The sequence below is a fragment of the Eschrichtius robustus genome, chromosome 5 (assembly GCF_028021215.1).
Source record: "Eschrichtius robustus isolate mEscRob2 chromosome 5, mEscRob2.pri, whole genome shotgun sequence".
NCBI lineage: Eukaryota > Metazoa > Chordata > Mammalia > Artiodactyla > Eschrichtiidae > Eschrichtius > Eschrichtius robustus.
This window is the reverse complement of record NC_090828.1, coordinates 55,462,790-55,475,212: the sequence shown is the minus strand read 5'-3', so window position 1 is coordinate 55,475,212 and position 12,423 is coordinate 55,462,790. Positions and strand designations below refer to the sequence as shown.

The 12,423-nt window shown below is 38.2% G+C and overlaps 1 protein-coding gene across 4 annotated transcripts in view; it reads left to right on the top strand.

The window, feature by feature from the left end:
• OSBPL6 (oxysterol binding protein like 6) overlaps positions 1 to 12,423 on the top strand; it is a 213,312-nt gene that overhangs the window by 82,942 nt on the left and 117,947 nt on the right. For all 4 annotated transcript variants that reach the window (XM_068544858.1, XM_068544857.1, XM_068544856.1 and 1 more), the window contains exon 2: positions 5,469 to 5,660. The gene's annotated coding sequence lies outside the window, so the exon portion shown is untranslated. The remainder of the gene's footprint in view (positions 1 to 5,468; positions 5,661 to 12,423) is intronic.

Here is a 12,423-nt window from a genome sequence, read left to right as displayed (position 1 = left end):
AAATTTCCAAATTCCTTGGCTTTTTCTCACATGAGTATTCTGTCAAGATACATGCATTTCTTAAACATATTTTTATTTAATAGGTTAAGTTTTCCCTGAAGTTTTCTCCCAATTAATAAGCATTTTTGGCATTAATTGGAGCACTTCCTAAAATGGTTTCATGAGTCATATTTTCATATTTCCACTTAGAATATACATTGGACTCTCTTAGCAGTGATCTGAGACATCATCAAACTCTACATTCTTGTTTTAATTTACCCAAAACTTCTCTTGTCTCCTTGAATTCATCCCTTCCTTAGAATATCTTCATTTTATTTTCCCTTTTATCACTACACCAGCAGTGGAGATTTTTCTTGGAGCCCGTTTTCTCAGTGATTTTTTAATTACTTCATCAGAGTTATGCACACCAAGGAGGAAAGAACAATGAAGCCACACCAGGTTGACACAGCTGGACTATCTGCTAGACTGGAGTCAGCAGACTACAGTCCACGGGCCAAATGTGACCCCTCACATTTTTGTAAATAAAGTTTTATTGGAACACAGCCATGCTCAATCATTTACATATTATCTGTGGCTGCTTTCCTGCTACAAGGGCAGAGTTGAGTAGTTGCATTAAGTGGTGCCGTGCATGACCCACATAACCTAAAATGTTTACTGATTTGGACCTTCACAGAGAAAAGTGCTGACTCCTTCTCTGTAGCATACTACTTTTGGAAGATTAGGAATTGTCCAAAGCATATTTATAGTGCTTTAGAGTTAAGGCGGTTCTCTTTTAAATAAAACTTTAAAGAAAATTTTACTCAGCTGAATAACAGAACCATTGAGTGGTTTCTGCAATATTTGTTCTTTGGGTCTAAAATAGATACAGTCAAGGGAATAATGAAACTGAAGACTCCTTTAAGTAATCTATAATCAGAATTCTTAACTGTATAATCAGTCATCTGAGTTTTTGTCAGTTTTAACAGCACTGTTTAATTTGGAAGAATTTTTTTTTCTTTGAATGCTCAGTAGGTGCCAGGTCTTTCCTTGTGCTCAGCTTTTGGGATTTGCAGAAATATTACATTTCCCTACCCTCAGAGAAATATGTCTCAATTGGAACCAAGTTAAATACAAACCAAAAAAAAACCTGGAAAAATTGGCCTAGATCATAGATATGTAACAGAATGATAAAAATGTTTTTTGTGTTGAGTACATTATTTTAGTTTATTAGCATGTTGACCATATCTTATGTTACACTTCAATCACATTTCTGAAAAAATGGATGTGCTTTCTTTTCTTTTTTTAATTGAGGTATAGTCGACATACAGTATTATGTAAGTTTCAGGTGTACAGCATAGCGAGTCACACTTTTTAAAGGTTATATTTCATTTATAGTTATAAAATATTGGCTATGTTTCCAGATGTGCTTTATTTGCCATTATTTTTGTTAAGACAAGAAGTATGTGAGGGCAAATGGGATCACGTTCTGCTCTGTCAGATACAAGTTCTTCACTTGTCCCTCGTGAATGGCCACTCTCCTCAGTAGTTCTCCCCTCCCTTTTTGGCTGCTCTGGCTTCTGAGGTCCTCTCTTGCATCTGGGTTCTCTTTCCTGCAATTTGTTCTCCAGGATCTGCCTCCTTGGAGCGTGATCACATGACTCCCCTGCTCTAGACTCCGCTCCTGTTCTCTGTAGCCCACCCAGCAAAATCTGGTCTTTCATCAGCATTGGAGACCTTACACGCTGTTTCAAACCTACTCTCTGCCTTTTCTTCCCCCCACTGTCCTTTTCTGTACCCTGAACTCTGAGCACTGTGACTACAGTCTGCACTTTCCCATCTCTTGATTTTCATACACTTTTCCTCACCGTTTGAAATGTCCTTTAACCTCTGTGATACATGATAGGACTAATGAGATTAGATGGATTTCCAAGTTAAAAGTCTGCTCTTCAGTTATTGGCAAGAAAGCTATAATATGAAAGTACCTGGAGTTTGTGGTTTTCATCTTCAGGAAGTTACCTCAGCACAGCACGTTTCTATAAACTCTGTTGGGCTGTAGCACTACAACTGTGTTCTCCAGGGCTTTAGACACAGTGTAGAAATTCTCAGCGTAATTGGGATTATCACAGGTAGGGAGAGAGAATCCAATTTTTTTGTCTAAACCTTGCTGCCAGTGAGAATAGCCAAATAATGATCTCTTCACCAACTAAGGTATTTAGTGGAGACAGTAGACAAGGTAAGCAAGATAATGAAGAAAGGTCCTGCACCGTGTCTTGGGCTGCAGTTTTCTGGGAAGGCAGTTTAGGATTTTTAACCCTAAATCAGGACCAGACTTTCTTCGTGGAAGTGATGTGGGCATTGAATCAAAACCATGGGCCACATACTGTACAGAAAATAGTCAAAAGTGTCTCATTTCTTATTTTGTTGTGAAATAGACTTTGCTATGTAGACTGCTAACTTTGTGTAAATATACTCTTCTGGTTATTCTGGTTGTCTTTACTGTCTTTACTATTTTAAGAATCTTTTCTTTAGTATTTTACAGAATGATGGAGCTTGCTTTATCTTGCCTCTCCATTTTGCATTCTCTGCATTGACTTATGCTACATGGGACAGTCTAGTCCTTGGTAGGATATATCATGTGCTCGGAGGGGCTTGAATAATGAGTGGAGTGTGTGGGGAGTGTGCTGGACAAGAACATGGTGTCTAGTGGGCAAAATTCAGGCTGTGGGAGGAATAGTCACACGACTCACAGGAAAAATTCTGTCGCAAAGATAATGGATCATTTGCTTCCTGAATGAGCCATTTGGAAGGAACCTTTGCCAAATCACTAAACTCCACTGATGAGATTTTGCAGAGACTCCTACTCAAGTACTGGCTCCTATAAAAGACTTTGTTCGAATCAACCTTTCCAACCTTTAATTTATTAATAGCTCAGGAGGTGGGGTGTCAGAAGTCTCTTTCATCTGCAGAGGGTATCATTAAGTTAGAACATGATTCCTTTTGTGTGTTTTGATAAAAACCAGATACAATGTTTTCTTTTAAAGCATCAATTTTGATTATAGTTTAAAAAAGAAACTACCCCTTTCCTTCTCTGAGTTTATTTTTTAACGAGGGCTTTAAGAATTAATCTTCAATGTGTATTGTCACAAGGAGTAATCAGACTTGAACTTTATAAGCTTAACACCTTTGGACTTCTGCCCCATATGCAGTTTATGTGCAAGGTAAAACAAGATCTTTTACAGTTTCTAATTAAAATAAAGTTTAGTTGCCACTTGGTTAACTTCCTGGTTTTTGAATAAAACTTAATATATTAGTCACCTGGAAATTTGGAATTTGAATGCGACAATAGAAATCTTTCTGTCCTAGTCAAGTTTTTGAAGCTGTACTGAAACGAATATTCCTCATATTTCTGGCTTCAGTAACTATCAGGGATGATTGGTTACATGTGAACCATGTATTGATAGATTGGTAATTTTTAATGCAGAGCGGTCAGCCCCCCTGAAGGTTATAGAAGGCACTAGACTTTATAATCGTGGTTGTTGTCCTTTTGAAAATTTCACAGAATGTCCATATAAACATCGATTATAGTCTTAAAACCAGCCAAAACCCTTTACAAAGTACATATAAATAGAAACCTTGTAAAATTCACTTTTTAACTCTCACACTTACGCTGTGCAAGGAACTAAGGTCTGGTCCCTGTTTCCAGAGTCAACACAGTCTGTTAGGGGAGATAAGAGGTGTAAGCAGCAAGAAAGACCAGGACAATCTCACATTAGTTAGAATTGACCCAAGTACCAGATGTGATGAGAAGCTCCTTCTTTCTAGCTGGGAAAATCGATGAAAGAGTTGGAATTTGTGGTTTTGAGCTGGGCTTTGAAGGATGTATAGGCAAAGACTGTGGGGAAAGAGATGAGTGAAGGGGAGAATGATCCCCAGGCCAAGGTCTGATTTACACAGGCTGGAGACAGGACACGCACACAGCGTGTGTCCTGCGGGAGGGGAGGGGGTCCTTAGGTGTGATTAGCAAGATTCACCCTCCCTCCTCCCTCCCCTCTGCTGCTGGATTGGAGGAAACCATTACCCCGTGGTCCTCTATTCTCCCTCACCTTCCCATTTGCTATTACAGGATGGTAAGAAGTTATGGAGAATAAGACTAGGGAAGAGAATTGGGGGTGGGAGTATGCACAAAGAACTGCAGTAGAGCACAGGGGGCTCTTTACCATATTCTTTTTTTTCACCCCTCTTTCAGTGTTCTTCCTTTTCCTAAGCTTGGCAGAATTCATCATAGGGAAGAGCAAAGAAAAGGTGGATAGGGGAGTGTTCTGTAGCTGGCTATTCATATTCAGTCTGCCTATAATTATATGGGATTAAAGAGCATGAATTGAGTAGTGTTTGCAGAAAATAAACATATAATGCTGAGCATACAGAAATAATCTTGGTGGACCCTAAGCCTAGTTTTCTATGTCATCATCGTAATCATCAATTTTATTTAGGAATTGTAAGATGCACAGAATTTTCTTACAACACAGTAGAGATCTTAAAAGCTTTTTTTGTAGAGGTAGAGGGGCATTTAGAACAAACACTTTTTTTTTTTTTTTGCAGAAAAATGGCACTTAAAGAGCCATCACAGCATAAGATACCTAGTAGACATAAATCTTTTGCACTTTTATTAAGTCATAATTTTTCAGAATGTGTGTGTGCTTTTTCTTCTCTATAAGTAGAAAGAGAAAAAACTAAAACAGAATGAAGCAGTAGGCTTGAAAAATAATCAAACCTGGGGAGTAAGTTTTAAAGCTACCTTGTGAATAAACAAGGCTGCTAAAGAAAGGTCTGTGGCTTGAAGGAAAAAACTGCTGCCACATTGCAGGGTCAGATTTTTTTTTTTTCCTTTCTCTCTTTGTTTTTTTTTAACTTAAAGTGAACATGTTTTATCTTCCCGTAAAATATTGTTCCTTTGCCTTCTGAGAAATTATGTCAGTTTGAACACTATGCTTTGCCAGTATAGTCAGCTCTTTGTGCTGGAGGATCGTTCTAGGAGTTTGGCAGTAGTTCTGCTCTGTTAAGACAAATTAGAGACTATTAGTGGGTCTTTATCTGGGTATTGGTATTGTACATTTATATGCATGTGTGATGGAACCACTTCATAGTGACTTTTAAAAAACTTTTTGAGGTTTACATTTAATTAGAGGTTTAAACATGTTTCTAAAAAATATACTTCGTCTCCTTTTAGAAAATATTTGCTTTATAAATTGAGAGTTTTCTTACTTGCAGCTCTGGGTAAGATGTAAATTATACATGTTACTGATTGCTGAGGAGCTCAGTGGTTGTCTTTGAGATTACGTAGATTGAGCAAAGGAGGTAGAAAGCAGGGGGGCCATCCGTCATGAACTTTCTCCTCAGAAGATGAAGTGGAAGGAATTTTCTCTTGGCCACAGAGGCTCATGAAAGGTCTATGGAGATGTACCTATACAACTGTAATCTCTCTTTTTCAGCCTCTGCCCCTTCCTGCAAAAGATCAAGAGAAGGAAATCAAGGGAGCCACTCGTAACTTACCAGATAACCCCAGCAGGCTCAGTAGACAGACCAAGTTCCCAGGAAAAAAGCTACAGGCACTTGAGGATAAACTGCTTCCAACAGCTTTTACCTTAAAACTGACCTGGAAGACTTTGACTCCCAATTACAAGGTGAGTTAGGAGAATGCAAGTTTAAGATCAAAAGCAGGGTTAGATTAGGCAATGCTTAATGGTAGCAAAAGATGAGTGAGATATTACCAAATCGCAGGAACATGTTTCTATTTTTTATGTATATATCAGATCGAAAAATAAGACATGGTAATTCTAGTTATGTTTGCCATCTTAATAAAAAATTCTGCAATAATTTTTTTAAGGATAGGAAGTAAAAAAAAAAAAAAAGCCAAAATATTGAACCTTTTTCTCTCTACAGTTTGGCATCATGTGAAAATAAAATGCTCCCCTTCCCTTCTGGAATAATAAACCTGCGCCTGAAAATGGCTGAAAGGTTATCCTCACTTTCATTATATATGCATGACACATACATTCTTAAAATGCATACAGTTTTTATAGTCTTTCATAGTAAACAGGTAGACAATTGATTGTGTTATTTTTGCACATGAGCTGAAATAAATATAACAGCAATGCTCACTATGGGGTCCTTGTCATCTTTGATATTTGCAGTTATTATTTTCAGAGCCACTTTAGATATGCTGTTTGACATCTTAGGCCCAGTGAGTTTGGTCTTTACCATTTGGACACATCCCTCCCAGTTATATGAAGCTTTCTACCTTCTGAGGTCAGTGACCCCCAGAGTGGGAGGATGTGCCATCAGAGCTCTTGGGGATCGTTTGCAACGTGTGTCCTCTACTCAAACCCTTATTTTCTCTGGGGCACAAGGGCAGCAGCAGTGGTGGTGGTGGTGGTGATAGTTCAGACATCTGTAATTTGGAAAATACTCACAGGTGTTCTGATACCACTTCTACCTTTTCCTTGCATGGACTGCTCCTTCTTGGTAGAACAGAAACCATGGCTAATTTAGTGTAATCACTGTTATGTCAGAAGATTTCTGCTTATTACTGCATTATTTAAAGTTAAATTTTTATTTATTTATTTAGTTTATTTTTTTGGCTGCATCGGGTCTTAACTGTGGCACGCGGGATCCTCGTTGCGGCATGTGGGATCTTTCGTTGCAGCTCCTGGGCTTCTCTCTAGTTGTGGCGTGCGGGTTTTCTCTTCTCTAGTTGGGCGCGCGGGCTCCAGGGTGCGTGGGCTCTGTAGTTCACGGCACGCGGGCTCTCTCGTTGAGGCGCGTGAGCTAAGTAGTTGTGGCGCGCGGGCTTAGTTGCCCCGCGGCATGTGGGAATCTTAGTTCCCCGACCAGGGATCGAACCCGCGTCCTCTGCATTGGAGGGCAAATTTCTTTACCACTGGACCACCAGGGAAGTCCCTTAAAGTTAAATTTTAAAGCACAGCTTGCAGACTGGTGGCCTACAGGCCAGATTTTAGACTGTAATTTTTTTAACATGTAAAAGTTTTCTTTTTTAAAATTGAGTTAATTACCAACATTGCAAAAAGGAAACTTCACATAAAAAAAAGAAAAAGAAAAACCCGAGAAAAACAGATAACCTGGCTTCTCTTGGAAGATTAAAAATCTGGTCTTGTTACTATTTCAAGGCCTGAAGTTTGCTAGTCATTACCATTCCCTAAGTCTTTAACCCAACCAGCTATACAGATTTATGTTACCTGCCTGGCACCTATAGGCTTTTGAGGCCAAGATTCATGCTTTAAGCATCAATTTTGTCTCTCCTTACATGAAGTCTCTCCCCTGTAGTTTACACATAATACTCTCTTAGTCTTTATTCTCTTTTGGCATTTTATTATTTTATATAAAATGTGTGTACTGTGAGAATGGTGGCTTTCTGAGGTTAAACTAACACCTGCCAGGCTTGCCTATGAAGAAGGAAAACTTTTCCAAAACCAGGTGGCCCATGGTTCTTAGTTTGGAAATCTGATTTGCAGAGTGATACGGTCTGAATCATTTTTTCCAGACCTTGAGGTTGTCATCTCAGAGTTTGATATGTCACAACCTCAGGGTTCCATTGCCTGATCTGACTGTTTTGGTCCCAGGGAGGTAAAGTGATTCATTGGGTTGGCTTCTTTTTGAATGACACCTGTAGGCATTTAGAGTCCATCTTTTATCCCCTTACTCATTCTGGACACCAGAGTGATTCAGTGAGCTGTGTGCTACATGCGCAGAACTTTTGACACTGAGAAATCTCACCATCAGAATCAGATATACCTTCAAGCCCAGTGGGTTGTAGTTAATCACAAAACTTCTCTTTCCCCATCTTTGATCACTATATATTGTTGGGGACTGAACTACTTGCAGTAATGTTCCTTTTAATTTGATATCGAACCAAACTTTTATATAATAATAAAGAGCCTTAACCATGAAAGCATTTTAAATCATAGGGCCCTATGGGCATAGCACTTCTCTGTCTACATCAGCTAAACTCAGCCATTAATTATTTGATCATAGTTTACAGATGGGGAGAAGCTGACTTGATCCCAAAACAGTGGTTCTTATCCCAACAACCCATTTTTCAAACGGATAGTGCCTGTTACTCAAGCAGATTTTAGGCCTCAGGATATTCATTTTTAATGTTGAAGCAAACAAGAAAGAAGCCCAGCAGGATTGGATGTTGACTTCTGGTAGTTTACCGTCCTCTGGCTGCATTACTTTTGCTCTGTCTCATGGGATCTCTTAAGTCAGTATTGCCTAGGATCTCTTGATACTTGATCACATGTAAAGATGAAATGTACATGAGTCCCTTTGACTATCAGGTTTACGTTCATGGAAATGAAGTAACTAGAAATTTGTCTCCACACATTCGAGGAATTGTGACTTGATTGTATGAGAAAGAAATTAAACTCTTCTGAAAAGGAAAAAGCAGGTGATTGGCACCTCATTTCCTTAAGGAAATGTGTTTATTTTCATTCCTGTTTTGTCATAGGAATGAAATGTGTGTATGCATGTATACTCAGAAATGCTTCCAGAAAACCCTTTATCTCTTTTTTCCTTGGCATTCCCGTTATTGGCTCCACATTCCACTTCCCTTAACTCCCTGAGGAAAGGACAACTAGGACTGAAAAAATGAAACCCATGAGGGCCATTATTGACATATAAAACAGGTTGAAATGTGGTGAAAAAGGTAAACCCAGTAAATCAGCTAGCCAGTCAGCAAATATGACATCGGCAAAAACTGGAAGAAGAGAAAGAGTATTCAACCCTGGCATGGCATGAAAGCTGACGTTTGCTCCCTTTTACCTCTTATGAAGATCATGAGACTTCTCCCTCAGTAGTAGAAACGGAGAGAATATCCAATGAGAATTGGCAGTGCTGAGACCATTTTACTTGACCTCTTTCTTCAAAAGGTGATCAAATATATTTCTTTGTTCTTTTAGGGGGAGAGTTCCTTTATTTCTTGAGGATCATTGTAAATTCATGGATTTTAAAGATCTTTATGATTTGATTAGTGACTTTTTTTTCTGGATGCTCAAATAAAACCTTCTTTGTTCCTTGGGAGCCCCTTGAGATTGGTTCCTGTATATACATACAGAAAAGAGAACCTATCATAAGTGAATCACAATGAATTTTCACAAACTGAACATTCCCATATAATCAGCACCCAGATCAAGATACAGAACATCCCAGAAACATCCATGTCCCATTAGTTTTTTTGACACCGCTTTTTGGTTCAACAGGATACTTTAAGCTCCTCTTGTTCATTTCACAGTCCAGTCTAAGAATCAGTTATTACAAGGAGCTCTGGTTCCTTTTAGTAGAAAATGGAATTTAGAAACTACAGTCTGGGCATTAAGGGTGCTCATTCTTATCGGTTATCAGTGTTTCCAGACTTTTTCAGGGAACAGAGTCAGAAATAATTATATATTTAAAATAAAAAATTATGAGTTCACATTGAATTTTCAAAGTTAACTTTATGGAGTTTTAATATTATTTGATTTTATATTTGAATCTCATTTCTCTTCAAATGAATAATCTCAACATTACTAATACTAATTGTTCTATTTTTATAGAGAGAAAAAATGTAGAGTTTTATTTACCTTTTATTACTATCATTAGTTTTGGTCTTTCAAAATTTATGTATTTATGTATGAATTTCCCTCACCTCCATTTTTAGTATTGGTGTTGATATATTTCTATTAAATCTTTAGTTCACCAAATAATTTGAGTTATTTGCAACTCATTACATCATAAGCAGGAGATGTTCCAGAAGTGACAGTGGGATTATCGTACTGTTTGGATGGTGGATCAATTTGTGCTGCACTGAATGCATTTATTAGTGTTCACCCTTCATCACAGTGCAGGTCCAGAAGCAGAAGAAAGATAAATGCTCTAAATGAAACACAGAGCCTGAAAGTGCCCCAATGGTTTTGTCCTTCTTGCTTCTTTTTATCTGATAAATGGATGCTTACCTTGGAATGACTTTCTTTTCCCTTGGTGAGTCAAGGGATCAAGTGCTTTGATTTTTGGATATATTTTGTAATATTTGACCTTGGGAAAAATGTAAGTGTTCATAGAGAATATAGGAATAGGTAGTTTCCCCTCCCTCCCTTCCTTCCTTCCTTCCTTCCTTCCTTCCTTCTTTCCTTCCTTCCTTCCTTCCTTCCTTCTGTCCTTCCTTTCTTTTTCCTACAACCAGGTGACTCCTTGAACTTGAGGCTGAGGGGTAGGCAGTGGGAGGGAAGAAGGAGAGCTGCATCACTTCTGCTTTAGTCTTTTAAGCTTTTCACCTGTCTTCTCAAAATGTCTCATTTCCAAGCCTCCATAAGGTTGGAATCCAGTATTTTTGAGTCTTTTCCAAATATATTTTTAGGTACAGAAAGATGATTAATTAGACTTTAATTAGTCTAACTTTAAGGGTGATTTAAATGTTTCTTTGGACTTCCCTGGTAACGCAGTGGTTAAGAATCCACCTGCCAATGCAGGAGACATGGGTTCGAGCCCTGGTCTGGGAAGATCCCACATGCCACGGAGCAACTAAGCCCGTGCGCCACAACTACTGAGCCTGCGCTCTAGAGCCTGCGAGTCACAACTGCTGAGCCCACGTGCCACAACTACTGAAGCCTGTGCACCTAGAGCCCGTGCTCCACAACAAGAGAAGCCACCACAAAGAGAAGCCCGCATACCACAACGAAGGGTAGTCCCCTGTTGCCACAACTAGAGAAAGCCCGCGCGCAGCAACGAAGACCCAATGCAGCCAAAAATAAATAAATAAATTTATTTAAAATAAATGTTTCTTTGTTGACTTTTCACATCAAATGAATAATGCCAGGAAGTACTGAGCGCAGTGAACGAACAATACAGATCTACTTTGAAAGGTTTGGCTTTCAGAGTGCAAGGGTTTATTAGGAGTAACAATTCGAGACTTTGTCTCAGTAAGAAGTGATTACAAAGATGGTAGACTAACACATAGGTTCCCCAAAACTTCAACTGTGTATGGCTGGTGTTAAATGTTTGAAATTTCAGAAACAATGGCAGTTTAAATAGATGTCTTTTATCATGTGCCTTATATCACCCCTGCCATATCTAAGGTGTTTGCTCATTGATTCATCCAGCAAAGTCTATTGAATGTCTCTACTCAGTGTGTACCAGGCACTATTCTGGGTGCAGAGATTATAACAAGGAGAGCAGGAAACAGATGATGTCTCTGGGGATAGACAATAAGCCGATAAACAAATAATGTAACTATTGAGTGAAATAAGTGCTGTGAAGGAAATGAATATTGTGCGGAAAAGTGACAGGGCATGTGCCTATTTAGAGGCGACAGAAGCTGAGAACTGAAGGGTGATTTGCTGACTGAATTTTCATGTTTAGAAAACTAAATTTGAAAGTACTATACAGTTTATTTAAACAATAACTACACGTTTGGCATTTGAATTTATTTTCAAATATCTAATTTTTTTTTCAACTGGCATTATAAATTGTTGAACTTTAAAAATCTCTTGTTTTGTCAGCTTCTGGAAACTGAAGGAAGTTCTGGGTGAGGGGTATACGGGAACTCTCTGTAGTAGATTTGTAACTTCTCTAAAAATCTAAAATTATTCTAGAATAAAACATTTAAAAGGAGAAACTGGCAAAGAAATACCAAAATTTATACTAAATCGAATACAGTGTGGCAAAGATGAGGAATCCAAACTACGTAGGAGGGGTCTGCAGGGAGAATGGTGGGTGTTGAGAATTCGTTACTTGGATGCTCTTATATAGACTTTTGTCTCATCACTCATTTTTGGACTAAATAAATTTTGCCCCTTTTTGTGCTTCTTTTCACCTTCTTAAATTTTATAAACTTAACAAACCTTACAAATAGAGTTAGTTTACATTTTTCCTTTTGTTAAAAAAATTTATTCATTTTCTTAAAATATTCTTGGACTACTTAGGATGTTATCCTTCAGGTGGAAATTAGCAAATCTTTTTCACATGTGGCTTTTAATAAAACTGGCATCATAAATAAAAGTTTTCTCTGATCAAAACAATCTTCTCTACCCTTTGTTTTATTAGTATTTTTCAATTCATGTGTTTCTAAGCATAAAGTACCTTCTTTCACACATTAGAAGAAATAGAGAAACCTGAAGTTGGCAAGGAGCCAGTAAATTCAGAATCTGCTTTGTAAATGCTTTGCCAACTGTAGCACAGATTAACAGACCTGCCATGGGAAGCTCTTTGGTAATCTATAATCTTTGAAAGTACTCTCCAGTATCTGGTTCCAAGAATGCTTCCTAATCTTTCATTATCTAGTTTAGGAGTCAGCAAATGATAGCCTACAAGCTTGCAGTCTTGCTTTGTAAATAAAGTTTTATTGGAACATAGCTATGCTTATTCATGTGCGTATTGTCTATGGCTCCTTTTCCA